We start from the raw sequence: 18803 nt of genomic DNA, 5'->3' as shown, positions 1-18803 counted from the left end.
CGCCCGCTCCCCTGGGCGCTGCGATGCGGGGGGCCTGGCGGTGGGAGGGGGGATCCTGAGCAGCTGGGGGAGGGGGGGGGGTAGGAGCAGCCCTTGCCCGCTTGTTTCGTACTGGGGTCAGCTGCTAATCCCCCCCCTTCAGTGGCATCGCCTCAGGTACTGGGGGTGGGTCCGTGGCTCAGTAAAACAGGGTCTCCCGCATTGCCTGGGCACCAGGCAGGCACCAGCTGCCCAGGGCTCTGCAGCAGGAAAGGGCCAGGGAAGAGTTAAGTGTTGGGTGGCACATCAGTGGAGAGGGGGGAATGGAGCGTGGTCAGAGGACCCACAGCGCTCGCACACAGTGGAGAGTCTCCTGTAGATTTAAAGCAAACAAAAGGACGTTTCTCTTCACCGCCGGCAGTCAACCTGTGGAACTCCTTGCCACAGGGTGTTGTGAAGGCCGAGACTTTAACAGGGTTCGTAGAAGAACTAGATGCGTTCACGGAGGTTAGGTCCATGAATGCTTATTAGCCAGGATGGGTAGGATGTGTGTCCCTAGCTTCTGTTTGGGCATGGGTAATAGGGGAGGGATCAGGTGAGGATTACCTGTTGTGTTCCCTCCCTCTGGGGCTTCTGATATTGGCCACTGTTGGCAGACAGGACACTGGGCCAGATGGACCTTTAGTCTGACCCAGTATGGCCGTTCTTTTGTTCTGTATAGGATCACAGTGTAGCTATGGCTCCTATCCTTCTATAAACTTGAGCTAAGGGGAATCTTCCTTACCCTTAATCCCGTAGGGGCCTATGGCACACAGTTCTGATTCCATCCAGTAGACGGCAGTGAGACACACACAGAATTTCACTACGGCCATGCTATTTAACACACATATGGCCCTTCCCTCTCCAAAGCTCTTCACAGACATTCGTTTATTGTCTGTGGGGTCTTTGATCCTCAGATGGGCTTTACCACCACTAGTTCACTCACCCTCACCCGCCCTGTAAGATGCATTAAAACCCCTGTGGGCAAGTACCAGGTGACCAGGGGCCACCAAATGAAATTAATGGGGAGCAGGTTTAAAACAAATAAAAGGAAGTTTTTCTTCACGCAGCGCACAGTCAACCTGTGGAACTCCTTGCCAGAGGAGGTTGTGAGGGCTAGGACTATAAAAGGGTTTAAAAGAGAACTAGATAAATGCATGGAGGTTAAGTCCATTATAGGCTATTAGCCAGGATGGGTAAGGAACGGTGTCCCCAGCCTCTGTTTGTCAGAGGGTGGAGATGGATGGCAGGAGAGCGATCGCTTGATCATTACCTGTTCGGTTCACTCCCTCTGGGACACCTGGTGCTGGCCACTGTCGGCAGACAGGGTACTGGGCTAGATGGACCTTTGGTCTGACCCAGTGTGGCCGTTCTTATATTCTTACGTTATGTTCTATTTCTCTGCAAAGCCCCGAGCACACCTACGCTGCTGTAGACATACGTATCGAGGACAACAATGGCCCCATTGATAATCTCCACCATCAGTGTTCCCTGTAAGGCGAGCACTTGGGTGACCACCCCGCTGATCAGCGGAACGCCCACAGTGCCCACCGCCTGTGTTTCTATGGGTGGTGCACATCTGCACATGCCTTGGGGCACATAACAAAATTTATTCTGAACATGGATGAAAAAATGTACAGGGAATATTGTCCACCGTGCACAGCAGTTGAGGCCTAGAGAGATGGGAATCAGGAGATTGGGCAGCTCAGCCTGGTTCTGCTGCTGTGACCTTGGGTAAGACACTTCTCTCTCTGCTTTGGTGCCCTCTGTGACTATTAGACTGTGAGCGTTGTGGGGCGAGGCCTGTCTCTCACTTTGGCAGCCCAGTCCCTGGCACAAAGGGACCCAGATCGCGGCTGGGACTGACGTAAATAATCCACACGAGAAACGTGCAGAGGGAGCAGCCTTCATGAGAAAGCAGCAGCCATATGGATCTCCAGCGCTCCCACCAGAGGGTTCCTACATCAAGGCGGATCTTGGTTTTCAGGGGTCTCTTCTTGAGTTGAAGTTGTCCAGTGATGTAATTGACGTGGGGCTTTATATAGAGGGAGGATCGCCAGCCCCCTTACACAGTCGGCGCCCTCCTTCGAAGTGGAGCGTAACTTTCCCATAGGGGCTATGTGGGTTCCTCAACCTCTTATATCTCTGAGGTCTGCAACATTCATCGCTTAACAGCTTGTTCTCCTTGATGGTCTCAGGTCTTTGGGGTGTCTCCTTTCCTTTCCTGGGAGTTAGCCGATAAGCAAAGCCCTGCAAATCCCCAGAAGCCGGGAACAGATGGATCAGGTGATGATCACCTGTTCTGTTCATTCCATCTGGGGCATCTGGCTTTGGCGCTGTCGGAAGGCAGGACCCTGGGCTAGATGGACCTTTGGTTTGACAACGTCTGACCATTCTTATGTCTGTTCCTGTGTTCCTTGTGAACTGGGCACTTGTGTGGCACCTCGGTTTTTAATTTCTTGTGGTGGTGCACATTCACACACACCTTGGTGCACACACAAATTTATTCCACACATGAACGGGGGAACAAATCTGCATATGGATGGAAAAGACTGGAGAGCATCGTGGGCCTATTTCCCATGTATCTGGCAGCCAGACAACCAGGTGGCTACCCCCGGGCATGAGGAGCTTCCGAAAGAAAGGATTTGAACCTGGGATCTCTGGAGCTGAGTAGAGGAGCCGCTGCCCTCTGAGCTAAAAGCCAGCTGGCTCCCAGCCCACGCTGTAGAGGTCTCTTGATCTTAGCTGTTGCTGTGGTCTAGGTGCCACTGCATGGGACAGTGAACCACACTAGGGTTATGTCAACACTGACACAGACCGGTCAGTTTAACGTCTGTCCCAGGGAAGATAATGGAGCAGGTAATTAAGGAAATCACTTGCAAACACTTGGAAGGTAATAAAGTGATAGGGAATAGCCAGCATGGGTTTGTGAAGAACAAGTCATGCCAAACTAATCTGATAGCTTTCTTTGATAAGATAACGAGCCTTGTGGATAAGGGAGAAGCGGTGGATGTCATATACCTAGACTTTAGTAAGGCATTTGATACGGTCTCGCATGATATTCTTATTGATAAACTAGACAAATATAACTTAGATAGGGCCACGATAAGGTGGGTGCATAATTGGCTGGATAACCGTAGTCAGAGAGTTGTTGTTAACGGTTCTAAATCCTGCTGGAAAGGGATAACAAGTGGAGTTCCTCAAGGGTCTGTTTTGGGACCCGTACTGTTCAATATCTTCATCAATGATGTAGATATTGGGATAGAGAGTACGCTTATTAAGTTTGCAGATGATACCAAACTGGGTGGGGTTGCGACTTCTTTGGAGGATAGGGACATAATTCAAAATGACCTTAGCAAGTTAGAGAAATGGTCGGAGGTAAACAGGATGAGGTTTAATAAAGAGAAATGCAAAGTGCTCCACTTAGGAAGGAACAATCAGTTCCATACATACAAGATGGGAAGCGACTGTCTAGGAAGGAGCATGGCGGAAAGGGATCTAGGGGTCATAGTGGACCACAAGTTGAATATGAGTCAACAGTGTGATGCTGTTGCAAAAAAAGCAAATATGATTCTAGGTTGTATCAACAGGTGTGTTGTAAGCAAAACTCGTGAAGTCATTCTGCTGCTCTACTCTGCACTAGTTAGGCCTCAGCTGGAGTACTGTGTCCAGTTCTGGGCGCCACATTTCAAGAAAGATGTGGAGAAATTGGAAAGGGTACAGAGAAGAGCGACAAGAATGATTAAAGGTCTAGAGAACATGACCTATGAAGCCAGGCTTCATGAACTGGGCTTGTTTAGTTTGGAAAAAAGAAGATTAAGGGGGGACATGATAGCAGTTTTCAAATATCTAAAAGGGTGTCACAAGGAGGAAGGAGAAAATTTGTTCCTCTTGGTTTCTGAGGACAGGACAAGGAGTAATGGGCTTGAAGTGCAGCAGGGGAGGTTTAGATTGGACATTAGGAAAAAATTCCTAACTGTCAGGGTGGTCAAATATTGGAATAAATTGCCAAGGGAGGTGGTGGAATCTCCCTCTCTGGAGATATTTAAGAACAGGTTAGATAGACATCTGTCAGGGATGGTGTAGACGGAGCTTGATCCTGCCTTGAGGGCGGGGGGCTGGACTCGATGACCTCTTGAGGTCCCTTCCAGTCCTATTATTCTATGATTCTATGATCTTGTGCCAGAGATATGCAAATGAGGCTAAGCGTGGAATATCACCGAACCTCATTTGCATATCGAATGAGCCGCCATTTTTGCGGAAGAGGCTCTTGCGCTAGAAGGAACTGTCTACACTGCCCCTTCTTGCACAAGAAAAACCCTCTTGCGAAATGCTGTTCTTCCTGAAAATAATCAGCGTAGCGGCATCGTGCCAGAGGGTTTTTCTTGCGCAAGAAAGGGCAGTGTAGACAGCTCCTTCTGGCGCAAGAGCCTCTTCCGCAAAAATGGCGGCTCATTCGCTATGCAAATGAGGTTCGGCGATAGTCCACGCTCAGCCTCATTTGCATATCTCTGGCGCAAGATCGCGCCAGTGTAGACATAGCCCCAGTGTGTGGGTTACACTTGCACAACCAGGGTCCAGGTTATGCTTGTTCTAGGCACAAACAGGCGCTTCCAGGGGCAACACAGAGAGGGATCGACCTGGCCCTAAAGACCAAACCCATGTGGTGCTATGAACCTGTGCACCAGGGCAGAGGTGTGGTGCATGGATTCTCCACCTCCCTGTTGCCCCAACTTCCAATAATAGCCCACACTCCCTCCTGGCAGTGCATCCACAAAGGCGCGTGGATGTGGGGTGCAATGCATGCCCGGCCTGTCTTGTTCCCCCTCTTGTTCCCCCTCCAATCAAAGCACAATCTCAGTCCGTCCCCCTGTCCCCAGCAGCTGTCCCCAGCAGCTCCTGCCACAGTGGCGTGTGACCCTGCCGTCCTGTTCCAGTGGTGGCTTCCTTCCCTCCTGCTCCCTGGAGAAGGGAAGCAGCATCGATTTCCTTGTTAGTCTGTCACCACCAGGGCCGGGTGGCGCCACAGGCCTGCAGCGGGAATGTGTGAAGCACAGACACCTCCCCGAACCCGCTAAGAGTTACCAGCCCTGACCCGATAGCATTTGCTAAAGCGTTGGGGAGCAGCCTGAGGCAGGGCCAGGAGATGGGGCCTGTTATCATGAGCCCACCAAGTGGTGGCCAAGCACTGGAACTCACCACCCTGTGTGCCCCAGGCAAATGCCCTATCCCCTAAGCCACCCCTCCCCTCTACCTTTAGAAGGGACCTTAACCTGCTTTCCTCATGCAGGAGACTGCTCCATCCCTGGGGCAGCCTATGTTAGGTGGATGATTGAGGGGCACTGCCTGGGTGGGTGGAGGATTGAGCCCCCACCCTGTGCTTCAGAGGCTGATGCCATATCTGGAGATCTGCTGGGCTGGGATCCAAGGCTGGAGAGAGGCCCTAAACCTGGCCTCGCTTCAAAGGCAGGTGCCAGACTAGCTCTATGGCAGCAGCAAGCCAAAGCCTGCACGGTCACTCACACAACTCTCTGGGGACAACTTCCTGGTTTACAGAGTCGGTGCAGATCAATCCGGTGGCTGTCACTCCGGCCCTTTCAGGCAGAAAGTCCTGCAGCGCCCAACCCTCCAGTGATGGGCGGGTGGGCGATATGTTATTGACATGCCCGGGGCGATGCATCGGTGTCATTTACTCGGCTTCTGCAGCCCCCATATTCTAGCCTAGCAGATCCTTAATTTGCTTCTCTCTACCTACTCGAAAGAAGGGTAGATATAGTAGATATAGTGTACTTAGATTTTCAGAAAGCCTTTGACAAGGTCCCTCACCAAAGGCTCTTGTGTAAATTACATGGCCATGGGATAAGAGGGAAGGTCCTTTCTTGGATTGAGAACTGGTTAAAAGACAGGAAACAAAGGGTAGGAATAAATGGTAAATTTTCAGATTGGAGAGGGGTAACTAGTGGTGTCCCCCAAGGGTCAGTTCTGGGACCAATCCTTTTCAACTTATTCATAAATGATCTGGAGAAAGGGGTAAGCAGTGAGGCGGTAAAGTTTGCGGATGATACCAAACTGTTTAGGATAGTCAAGACAGAAGCAGACTGTGAGGGTCTCCAAGAAGATCTCATCAAACTGAGTGATTGGGCAACAAGATGGCAAATGAAATTTAATGTGGATAAGTGTAAAGTAATGCACATCGGGAAAAATAACCCCAACTATCCGTACAGTATGATGGGGGCTAATCTGGCTACGACAAATCAGGAAAGAGATCTTGGAGTTGTCGTGGACAGTTCTCTGAAAACTTCCACACAGAGTGCAGCGGCGGTCAAAAAGGCAAATAGGATGCTAGGAATTATTAGGAAAGGGATAGAAAATAAGACCCAGAATATCTTACTGCCCCTGTATAAAACTATGGTACACCCACATCTTGAATACTGTGTACAGATGTGGTCTCCTCACCTCAAAAAAGATATTTTGGCCTTGGAAAGGGTTCAGAAAAGGGCAACTAAAATGATTAGGGGTTTGGAACGGGTCCCATATGAGGAGAGGCTAAAGAGACTGGGACTTTTCAGTTTAGAAAAGAGGAGACTGAGGGGGGATATGATAGAGGTCTATAAAATCATGAGTGGTGTGGAGAAGGCCGATAAAGAAAAGTTATTTATTAGTTCCCTAAATAGAACAACTAGAGGACACCAAATGAAATTAATGGGTAGCAGGTTTAAAACTAATAAAAGAAAGTTCTTCTTCACACAGCGTGTAGTCAACCTGTGGAACTCCTTGCCAGAGGAGGCTGTGAAGGCTAGGACTATAATAGAGTTTAAAGAGAAGCTAGATAATTTCATGGAGGTTAGGTCCATAAAAGGCTATTAGCCAGGGGATAAAATGGTGTCCTTGGCCTCTGTCTGTCAGAGGCTGGAGAGGGATGGCAGGAGACAAATCGCTTGATCATTGTCTTCGGTCCACCCTCTCTGGGGCACCTGGTGCTGGCCACTGTCGGCAGACAGGATACTGGGCTAGATGGACCTTTGGTCTGACCCAGTACGGCCGTTCTTATGTTCTTATGTTATGTAAGGGCATTAACTATCTTCCATTCCAACTGTGCTTTCCTGCACCCACGATGCTTTCCCAAAATACTATGGGTCTGGAGCAGCGTTCCCTTAAATGTTTTCCAACCATGTGCAGAATAAATTTTGTGTTGTGCACCAAGGCACGTGCCGAAGTGCACCACCAGTAGAAACACATGCTGGAGTGCTCTGCTAATCAGCTGGGTGGCATTCGAATCGCTCCTGGGTGGCCACCCGAGTGCTCAGCTTCCAGGGAACACTGGTGGAGCCAATTGCCCGACTGCAGCCACTTCTGGGGTGGAATTCTTTGAAGGGTCCGTGAAGGACAATTCCTCCATTCGAAGCAGTAGAAGCGGGTATCAGGTCGATGGGGAATGACTAGGGTGGGAACTTGGCCATAACATTGAGTTTTACAGTCCTGGCTCCTCTCAAAAAGCGCCGGGAGATATTGTAACGAGCCAAGGCTTTGATGGGCTGTGGTTAGTTGGAGACCTCTGGTGAATTCTGCTACATTTCCAGCCTGGGTCATGCTACCCCCCTGCAAAAAGTCCCAGTCTGGTCTCAGTTTGGAGACCTTCTAATGCCCAGAGGGTTACACCGGCCCTTTAAGAGGGAGCAAGGGCTGGTGTAGGTGTGACTCATCAGCCGCCACCCAGTTAGGTTGGGGGGTGGGTACCTAGGCCAGCTGGGGAGGAAGACGAGGTCCATGAGGGCTGGCTGGGCCCTGCTGGGGAGACTTGCCCGAGGGGTTTGCTGGCTGAACCTCCCCGCTGGAGAGCCAGGGCGGCAGGCAGCAGAGGAGGGCAACAGAGGGTGGTGCCTGTGGGAGGCCGAGCTGGTGACCTGGGCCTAGGGGCAGAGTGAGAAGGCTACCCCAGTGTGGCTGATCCCCTGCAGAGAGGCCATGGGGGTTCCTGCCCTAGGACAGGAGAGGATGGAGGAAGATCCCGGAAGACACTAGCGCTCGGTATGTGTCCCGTCGACTGACTAGCTAGCCTTGGACTCCACCGGGGTGGTCGATGGACTCTGGAACGTCTGCTCTGGCCGATTTGGACCACGTGGTGATCCACGAGCCCCTGCGACAAGAAAGCTTGGGTGAAGGGATTCAGAAGGAGGGAAACTGAGGCAGGCATACCCGCCGTGCTACAACCTGCTGCGCCAGAGGTGACTTGCTACCAACACCTGACCCCAAACTCATGCTGTGCCGCTGTGATGTACCTGCCTCATCCCCACCCCAGAAGTGGGCGCATGTCAGCAGGGGGTGAGGTGTCTCCAGCGCCTGCGGTGCGACAGAGCCCAATTCTACCCTCGCTGACGCCTGGCCGGCCCCAATGAGGAGCGCTAGAGAACTAGAAGGGGCCAAGTCGACGAGGTGAGGCCGGGATGCTACCACGCCGCATTGCAACGGGACGGTTTTGGCCAATGGACAAAGACAGGGGGGCAGCGCTGCGGGCATGGAGGGGGCGGTTCCCAGAGGCTGAGTGGATGGGAGAGGGGCACCCGTGCCCCTGTGCGGTGCAGTGTCCTGCCCCGGGCCGTACGCCGGGCTGATGGCTTTGCAGCGCTTTTCAGGACTGGCATCAATAATGGATGTCGTTGCCGAGGGGTATTAATAAGGGCTCATGCATCATGCATGACAGACATGGCAGGGAAAGAGTGATGCGTGTTTACCGCTTTGAAAGCGCCCGGCGGCCCGTGTCCTGCCGGGGCATTGCTGCTGTTAACCGCACGGCCGTGCCTGTCTCACCTGGGCTTGGGAGCCTGTCGCCCCACCTGGGCTAAGTCCCGATGGGCCCAATTAGCGCCTGAGAAGGGAACCCAGTTGCTGGCGCGCCTGTGGGACCAGCTGGCGCTCGCCAGGGTACAAATCCTTGCAGGCGAGACCTAAAACCAAGGTGTCTGGGGCCGGAGGCTCCCAGGAGACGAAGGCTGGAAGATCCCTCGGGAGGTCACCTCGTCCAGCCCCGGAGCGTCCCGCCAGACCAGAGATTGCTCATGGATCCTGGCTGGATTCCTTCCCCCCGCCCGCTCCTGGGCTGACCAGTGTCAGGAGGGCGACCAGACTATCGGAGGGGAAACTGAGGCAACTCCCTAAGGCTCGTCAAGGGGAAGGAGGCTGGTTCTGTTCTGTTCTGGGTGGTGTTCTCCCCATGGTATCTGAGTGGGGGGCATGGAGGGCCCTTGGCAGCTGGGCTAGGGGGCTTCCTCAGGCAGGCCCCTGTGTCTGGAGAGGGGCAGGGCCAGGCCCCTGGACCTGGGGTAGGAGAATTGTGTGAAGCTCACTCGTCGTTGAGGGGTTGAGGGGATGGTTCCATGGGTGAAGGGGATGCACATGGGGAGGGGGTGCAGTTAATGGCTGGGGAGTGGGGGCCAGCACAGGGATGGGGGTGCAGGTGAGGGCTGAGGGGTGCTGGCCGAGCAGTGGGGGGCCAGCACAGGGATGGGGGTGCAGGCGAGGGCTGAGGGGTGCTGGCCGATCTGTGGGGGGGCAGCATAGGGATGGGGGTGCAGGCGAGGGCTGAGGGGTGCTGGCCGAGCAGTGGGGGGCCAGCACAGGGATGGGGGTGCAGGCGAGGGCTGAGGGGTGCTGGCTGAGCTGTGGGGAGCAGCACAGGGATGGGGGTGCAGGCGAGGGCTGAGGGGTGCTGGCCGAGATGTGGGGGGGCAGCACAGGGATGGGGGTGCAGGCAAGGGCTGAGGGGTGCTGGCCGAGATGTGGGGGGGCAGCACAGGGATGGGGTGCAGGCGAGGGCTGAGGGGTGCTGGCCGAGATGTGGGGGGCAGCACAGGGATGGGGGTGCAGGCGAGGGCTGAGGGGTGCTGGCCGAGATGTGGGGGGGCAGCACAGGGATGGGGGTGCAGGCGAGGGCTGAGGGGTGCTGGCCGAGATGTGGGGGGCAGCACAGGGATGGGGGTGCAGGCGAGGACTGAGGGGTGCTGGCCGAGATGTGGGGGGCAGCACAGGGATGGGGGTGCAGGCGAGGGCTGAGGGGTGCTGGCTGAGCTAGAGAGCCTGGCCTGCCAAGCCCTGTGGCAAACACCATAAACCCCCTTTGAAGCCTTTTATGAATAAGGCCAGGGAAGGCTGACCCGTTCCAGATTGGGTCTTACCAGCGCCCTGAGTGCTCTCCCCTCCCCCCCGCCGGAGGGAGCCTTTGACAGGGTCCGACCCCCCCGGACAGTCTCTGGGCTGGGATGCAGGGTGGGAGCCGGTGTGCGCTCGGCAGACGCGGGAAGTTGGTGGCGAGAGGCTGGAGTTGCCCCGGCTGTGGCCTGATCCCGTTTGCCAGGAGCCAGAGCCAGACACACGCCGGCCAAAGGGCCACCAGCCGAGCAGCTTCTCCAGGACACAGCACAGACGTGATGCGTCTACAGGAGCCTGGGCCAGGATGCCTCAGCCCCCTTGAGATGGGGTCTGTGGGCCCCTAGATTCCAGCCCTGTTTCCTTCATGGCTCCAGCCCCAGACGGCCCCTTCCCCCAACACTCCCTTCTCTTGTTCCATCCCTTCCTTTACCTGGTAGAACGGTTCGGTCAGTGCCATGGGGGCCCTCGAGGTGCCCCCCGCGGGGCAGTGCTCACAGACAGGCCAGTAGGGGTCGCCCTCAGCCCAAGCACAGCAACCAGCCAGATACCGACACTACGTCACAGCGGGTTAAACTGTTCCCCTGCGGGCTGGTGTGTGACCATTTCTGGCTTGTGTCTCTTTTGAGGACTCCAAAAGGAGAGGACGGGCAGAACAGCCCATCCCTTGTTATGTTCTCCACTGAGTACTATAGAGAATTTCTGGGTGTCTGGCTGGTGAGTCTTGCCCACATGCCCAGGGTTTAGCTGATCGCCGTATTTGGGGTCGGGAAGGAATTTTCCTCCAGGGTAGATTGGTGAGACCCTGGAGGTTTTTCGCCTTCCTCTGTAGCATGGGGCGCAGATCACAGCTGGAGGATTCTCTACATCTTGTGGCCTTCAAAGTATTTGAAGGCTTCAATATCTTTGATATAGGTGAGAGGATTATTCTAGGAGGGGTGGGTGAGATTCTGTGGCCTGCACTGTGCAGGGGGTCAGACTAGATGATCATAATGGTCCCTTCTGACCTTAAAGTCTATGAGTCTATGAGTAAGGCCTAGCTTCTGATGCCAGGCTTGGCCATTGATTTCCAGTCCCACGTTTCTCGTGTTTACAAGGTGTGATCTTAACCCAGCCCTTCCGTTCCGTCGGGAGGTCTCTTTGGCTGGACAACGTCAGCCTGTTCCTCTGTTTCCCTCTGGCAGCTTTTCCCATCTCCGTTGCTAATTCCGGGCTGTCGGGACGCTTCTCCAGTCTCACGGGGAGCTCACAGGTAGGGTCCGTCTACAGGCATGAGGATTCAATGGAGCCCGGCACTGGAATAGCTGGGAAGGATGGGTTCCCAAACTGAGGGGGGCATGAAGAAATTCCGGGGGGGGGGCGTGAGGCAACCCAGCCCCCGGCATCATCAAGTCTTGCTGCCCCGCTCAGTTCCTTTTTTGGCTTAACAAAAATCAAAAAGGGGGCGTGATGCTGAAATGTTTGGGAACCACTGGGTTAGATGCTCGCTGAAGGTGGGGGATGCTCACCGGTACCTGCACTGGAAGCCATCCACAGATGGTTTTCCAGTTCCCGTGTCACGGGGAAATCCCCCACCCATGCCGGTCGCCTGAGGGACCAGCGTGTCCCGGACCAGCTGTCAAGCTGCTCCCATGCGCCTCGCAGCCCCGGCCGGGCATCTCCGCTCTATGTGCCAACCCTCTGTGTTCTCTGCACCCCTTCCAGGCTGAGACGCACCCGTCATGCCCTCCGCAGCACCCGTCTCTGGCTGGGGAGGGGACTGGGATCACGCAGAAGCTGGACAACTAGGGCTTTGACGAGGGGATGGGTGTGAGAGCGATGACCTCGAACGAAGTCATCCGGGAACTGGTCCCCGTTGGGTGACTTGGCCTTAGGAAGTAGGTTGGCTCCCGAAGGGCCAGTGCCTCCCCCGTGGCTATTCCCTTGCTTCCTTCCTCACCTACTTTCCTTGCAAGAAATCCTGCCAGCGACAAGAGACCGCAAGAGCTGAGCGGGTGAGGAGCTGGGGAAGGGTTTTTTTTTTTTCCAGCACATTTTATGACTCCAGGACATTTGGCTTCCACAGTGGTTCATCCAAAGTGACCTCTTGCAAAATGCAGGCCCCAGTGCCTCGTTAGTCTTGAGCATTTCGTTAGGGTTAGGGCTGGTCCTGCTCTGGGCAGGGGGCTGGACCCACGACTCCTGAGGTCTCCTCCAGCTCTAGGAATCTATGATCTGTGTGTGTGTAGGGGGGGGGAAGGGGGTTGGTTAAGCACTCCCTTCCTTTTCAAATGCCCCAGCTGGCTCATGTGTGGCTTTCCCCACCCACTTGATCTTAGGGTATAATGCAAAGCTGCAGAGTTTAAAAAAAGAGAAACAAAAATAACCCTGGTTATTAAATGGATCCCTGTCATGGGAACTGATATGTAAAGATTCAAACCCAGCATTTAAATATAGACTCCCAAGTTAGCCAACAATTAAAGATACACACACACACACACACACACACACACACGTCTGCTGGCATTTAAAGGCAAGTTTTAAAACCGTTCATGTATATTTAAAGTTGCTAAGTCATATTCCAAACCATTATTCATCCCGTTTACCTGGTGGGAGGGAGGTAAGACTCATTCGAATGTTATGGAATTAAGCTGTTATCATTACGGTAGCAATTTTACCAGCAATCTGTACATACTTCGTGTACATATGGCAAAATAATGGGATGATGTTGACGGGGTTCATACCATGGCACTACCCGTCTTCCACCTGCCGTGTGGCCTATTGCTGGCTCAGTTTTAAGGCTGGTGTCGTGTCATGAATGGACTGCTCTTCTTAAACGTGCACAGAGGTTGGATTTTCATTGGGTGTTGCAGCTTCCTAGCAGCTGGAATGGCAGACAGAGGACACCGGCACAGAATACTTTTAACAGGTCAACACTAAGGTGACTTCTGAACAGACTGGCCTGCAGTACTTCTTCATGCAGCGCACAGCCAACCTGTGGAACTCCTTGCCAGAGGATGTGGTGAAGACCAGGACTATAATAGGATTCAAAGAAGAACTAGATAGATTCATGGAGGTTTGGTCTATCAATGGCTATTAGTCAGTCTGGGTAGGAATGGGGTCTCTAGCCTCTGTGTCAGAGGCTGGGAATGGGTGACAAGGGAGGGATCGCTTGATGACTCCCGGTTCTGATCCCTCCCTCTGGGGCACCTGCCGTTGGCGCTGTGGGCAGACCGGACGCTGGGCTGGATGCACCTTTGGTCTGACCCCGTGTGGCCGTTCTTACGTAGGGGCTTAGTTCAGTACAAAGGGAACGTGTGGGGATGGGAGAGGAAATGGCTGGAGGTACAAAGGGATTTCAGAACAACCGCCATGTGCTTCCCTTGCTGGTCCTGCTGCAAAGTGTCTGAGTGGCCGGCAGAAGGAGCTCTCAGCCGGCGGCAAGTTCGGAGCCCCATGGCCTGTGAACGGTGGCTCGCTGGAGGAGAACTCTACCAGCCAGCCCGGGGGGTGCCTGTGGGAACGACGTGCCAAGGTGTGTGCGGGGGGAATAAGAAGGGAAATGATTTGTGCCCAGGAGAGGGAGCAGGTCTCCTGGGGTTTGGGGATCAGCACGGATCTTTCCCAACTGCTGACTCTTCTCCTTTGCCTACGTGTGGGGCTTACAGCTGGCGGGTTACCCGTGGCGGAGGGCTGGCTGTGGAGGGTCTGCCCCTGTCCCAGGCTAGGGTTAGCCCCTGCCGTCCACTCGGCGGGACCAGCCTCGGATGTGGCAGAGGGGCAGGTTGCCAGGCTGACGTGGCCTGTGCCATGAGGCGGCAGTGCCTGGCTGTGGGGTGCTTTGTTTCTTGATGCAGCTGTGGCGGCGTGTTGGGGTTTTCCCGTCTCCTGCTCCCCCGTAGTGGCACGGACAGACTCCACCAGCCAGTAGAATAGAGGGAGTTTATTGCTTCTCCAGGATACAGCCCAGCACAGATGTAATCTGATTACAGGGCAGGCCTAGGATGCCTCAGCCCCCCTTGAGATGGGGGAGACAGGGCCCCTAAATCCCAGCCCCTTTCCCTAGGCTGTCGCCTCCATGCTCCCAGACAGAAACTAACTCCCTCACTTCCAGCCCTGCCCCCATCCAGGGCTCCACTCCCCTTCTTCCCATTGTCCCGCTCCCTGGGAGATAACTGGTCAGACAGGTTCGAAGCCCCCTTGCATAGTGACTCATCCCCTGCCCTACTGGGCCGTGCTGCAGACAGCAGCCACTGGAGGTCACACACAACCCACTGCCCAGCATAGCCACCAGCAAGGTCACAGCAGCCTCCGACGCGCCAGGTAGCGGTGACGTGTATGTGATCTTAATTCCTCTCTTGCCCAGTTGAGTTGGGTTGGAGAGGGGTGAAGCGTGTTCTAAAGGCAGCGACATAGAACCCTAGCACACTAGAGCTGCCAGGGACCTCGAGGGTCATCGAGTCCAGTCCCCTGCCCTCACGGCAGGACCAAGCATCATCTAGACCATCTGTGACAGGTGTCTGTCTGACCTGCTCTTAAATATCTCCAGAGATGGGGATTCCACAACCTCCCTAGGCAATTTATTCCAGTGTTTAACCACCCTGACAGGTAGGAACTTTTTCCTGATGTCCAACCTAAACCTCCCTTGCTGCAGTTTAAGCCCATTGCTTCTTGTTCTATCCTCAGAGGCCAAGGAGAACAATTTTTCTCCCTCCTCCCTGTGACAGCCTTTTCGATACCTGAAAACTGCTCTCGTGTCCCCCCTCAGTCTTCTCTTTTCTAAAGCAAACAAGCCCAATTCCTTCTGCCTTCCCTCACAGCTCATGTTCTCTAGACCTTTCATCATTCTTGTTGCTCTTCTCTGGACCCTCTCCAATTTCACCACATCTTTCCTGAAATGTGCTGTCCAGAACTGGACACTTTGCACCGTGACATGCCCTGGTGGCCTGGCATCATGGCGCAGTGACATTTATAGCACCAAGCTACCTTTCCCCTAAAGCCCAACGCCCTTCCTACCCATGAGCTCCCCTCCTGGCTGCTCTGGTCTCGCTCCCTGTAGGAGCCGGAGCTGTCAGCTCTATTGCCACTGAGAGAGCCCCAGGATGGGGGCCTGGAATCGGACGTGATGGAGCCGCAGCAGCTTAGAGATGGATTCGACACGCTCCCTTCACCATCAGCCTCGGCCGCCCGCCTGCAGCGCAGACAAGCTGACGTGCTGGGCAGGCGTGGCTGCACAGGGGAAGAACGGCTCTGCTGGCATGTTGGATGAATGGGGAAGGCAAGGAGTGGGGGGCAGGTATCCTGGGGAAGTATGAAGAATGCTGCTGGGGCTGGCTTGCCTAGCAGTCAGAGGTGTAGGGACACCTGGTGCATGGGGTTACATCCCTCACCCTCTTGGTGAATAGCCACTGATGGACCCATCCTCCAGGAACTTTTCTAATTCATATTTTTAGCTCCATTACACTTTTGGCTGTTGGGGTTGGTCCTGCTTTGGGCAGGGGGTTGGACTCGATGACCTCCTAAGGTCTCTTCCAGCTCTAGGATTCTAGGATTGTAGGAGCATCCTCTGGCAAGGAGTTCCACAGGTTGACTGTGCATCTTGTGAAGAAACACTTCCTTTGGTTGGTTTACAGTCTGCTGACAAATTCATTGGCTGACCCCCTACTTGGTGGGCTCTGGGAAGGGGCCAATAACATTTCCTAGGGTCCTAGGGTCTAGGATGGACCTGTTGTCCTCTGGGCCGGATGGTCCCAGGTCTGGCTGAGTGCAAGGGAGGATGTTCCATTGAAGTGCCCCATGTCGCTTTCAATGTGACCAGCTGCCTCTCTGTAGCTTACTCCCTGTTGCCCACCGTGGAGCGAGAGCAGGCTGGGCATCTTGGGGCCTGCCAGTGGAAGAATCAAAAGAGCCCGGCGAGGCACATTCCCGTTCAGGGAGCTTTGGTGGGCATGGCAGGGCTAGAGGCTGCTGGCTCGCTCCATGGACTCTCCCTGCCTGTGGGCACAACTGGGCTGATGGGTCAGCTCTTCAGTGTTGGCTCTTTCTAGGGTTACAAGACAGCCCAGGCTGGCTCAGACTCAGGCCCTGTCTAGACCGTGGCTGGAACCGGATCCTTCTGGGGGACTCCCGAGAAACGTGGTAGCGGACACGCAGGGAACGCCCCATCTTAGAGCAACGGTGGACAGTCGGGGCAGACGGTGTGATGTGGTGGTTAGCAGGGCAGCGTGTGCTAGGCAGGGGGAGGCACCGCCTTCCCAGACCACCAGCCTGGCCCCGCCCATTCTCCGTCCGCTAGAATGTCTACTGTAGGCTACCGGGGGTGGAGAGTTGCTGCCCCGAGTGCTGGCCCTCCCTTTGCTTCGGGAGGGGGGAGGCTGGGATCATGAACCCTCTTACCTTCCCATGGTGCTGGGGGGGAGGGCAGCTTGGCTCCCTTGGAGGCGGGGCTTGGGCAAAAGGGGTGGAGCTGGGGAGCTTGCCTCCTCTTGCCCTAGCTTCACCCACTGCCCATGGTGATCAGACACTGAGTCCGCATAGCTGGGTTCTCTCTCTAGCTCTGCCACTGCCGCTGAGACCTTGGGCAAGTCCCTTAACTTTGCCACCATGGTTTGTGCAATGGGTTTGCTCCCAGCTCCCGCTTGGGGATTCTCGCGCGGCAGGCTCTCTGAGCAGGTTTGACGCTGAGGATTTAAGCCAGGACCACGTGGGCAGACCGTCCCTGCTTTCCATCGCCTCCTGGAGTTATTTTTGTGCCGGGTATGCGAGCGTGTGTGTGGCACACAATGAGCCGCGTTCGGTTGTTATGGGAACTACGGCTCTAAAAATGTAAAAGGCAAATGAGCAGGGTGCACGAGGGGCCGGCGAGCAGCTGGAATCCTACAACAACCCTCACCCTCAGCACATCCTGCGGGGGATCACAAAGCCCTTTCCCGGGCCAAGTCAGTGTCGCCCCAGAGGGACAATCCAACACTGGGCCTGACCCACCCGGCAAGCCAAGGGCGGGACCAGGTATCGAAGCCGACTCCTCTGACTCACGGCCCCTTGTCTCAACCGTGCGTCAGGCATCAGCTGATCGCCTGTGACCTCAGGAAGGAAGGTCTTCCCCGGCGCACAAGCGGTCACGTGGCTTTTGGAGGGTTTTGTTGCCTCCCTAAAGCATCAGGGACTGGCCCCGGCTGGAGAAGGGGCACCAGAGAGCTGGGTCTGTGGGGTTACAGAGCATCCTTTCTAGATGCCGGGGTGGAGAACCCAGCTCCGATGCTCAGGGTCAAATTGATGGCCAGAGTCCAGGCTGGGAAGGAATCTTCCCCCTGCTCGGATTGGCTGGGCACTTGCTGGTTTTTGCCTTTCTCCGCAGCGTGGGGCATGTCCGGCCTAATGGACCCCCAGGGGTCTTCTCTCCCCTCACCCATTCCTGGCCTTTGCAGAGGCCTCTGGCCATGGAGACACCTCACTCCTACCTGTTTTCCACCTGTGGCTCGCTGCTTTCTCCTGTTTGTCGCCCCAGGTCCCTCCAGCATCTCTCTCTGGGTGACGCACAACCGCTCTGGCTTAGTGACCATGGACCGGGAGCAGAGGCAGGCTGGGAACTGCTGTCCGCCCTTCTGGGTCTGTTGAGGAAGGAAGGCCAAGCTTGGATTCAGGGGGAACTCCTGGCTCGCAAGCTCCCTTCCCAGCATCCACCCTGCTCTAGCTCTTCTGGAGCCAAAGGTCTTGTCTACACCACAGTTTGGTCAACTACTAAACGGTAAGAGCTAGGACCTCCAAGTTTGCTAGGCAGCTTCCTCCTCTCCTAATTTGAGGAAAGGCCAGGGATTGGTAGTGTCAGGAATTCGACTGTGCCTGGAATTCGATTTTCTCATCAAATGGAAAGGGAGGGGTCAGGTAGGAGGGACGGTTATACTGTGGAATGGCCACAGGGGGGCAGCAAGAGGCCAGAAACGGGGACTGGAACAGCTATGACCCCACTGGACCAGCGGGGGGACAGGGTTGGAGAAAGGAACAGCTCTCTACTATATATTTCGGAGAGTTTGTCTTTTGGTGCGGCTGTTTGTCTGTGCGTCTGTCTGTCCTCCAGGCCATGAACCCCTCCCCTGGATGTGCCTGCTGCAGCTGCCATGGACAGGCACGTCTCACCTGGCCCCAGCTGCTGCGGTGACAGAGGGCTGGGGTTGTCCTCTCTCCCTCGGGCAGCCTGCCTGCTGAACCCCTCCTCCCCAAACCCAGGGGGAACCCGAGCCATTTTGGGGGGCCCATGGAGCAGGGGCCTGAAGCAGAAAGCCCCGAGAGTCTGCGGCGAAGACCCGAGCCCCCCGCTGTGCTAGGGGGCAGAAGCCATGTGTCCCTGTTACTCTGGGCTAACACCCAGTGTCCTGAGCCATGGCATGCAGTGGGGCAGAAGCCCCAAACCCCAGTGCCCAGAGCCCAGGTGCCCGGCACTGATCTGTCCTTCCATGACTCAACCCTCTGGCCTCCAAGAGGTGTCCCATAGTGCCCACCCTGACCCCTCTGGTCATCCGTGCAAACTCCACTGCCTTGCCCCAGGTACGGAGGCAGCTGCTGCCTGCCCTTTGAAAAGCCAGAGGATTTTTCAGATGAATGCAGGACAGGAGAGTCCAGGAGGTGGGGGCAAGGCTGGAAGATTTGGGTAGGGAGCAGCGACA

This window comes from Pelodiscus sinensis, chromosome 5, assembly GCF_049634645.1.
Source record: "Pelodiscus sinensis isolate JC-2024 chromosome 5, ASM4963464v1, whole genome shotgun sequence".
In the NCBI taxonomy this organism is placed as follows: domain Eukaryota; kingdom Metazoa; phylum Chordata; order Testudines; family Trionychidae; genus Pelodiscus; species Pelodiscus sinensis.
This window is presented reverse-complemented; position numbering follows the sequence as displayed.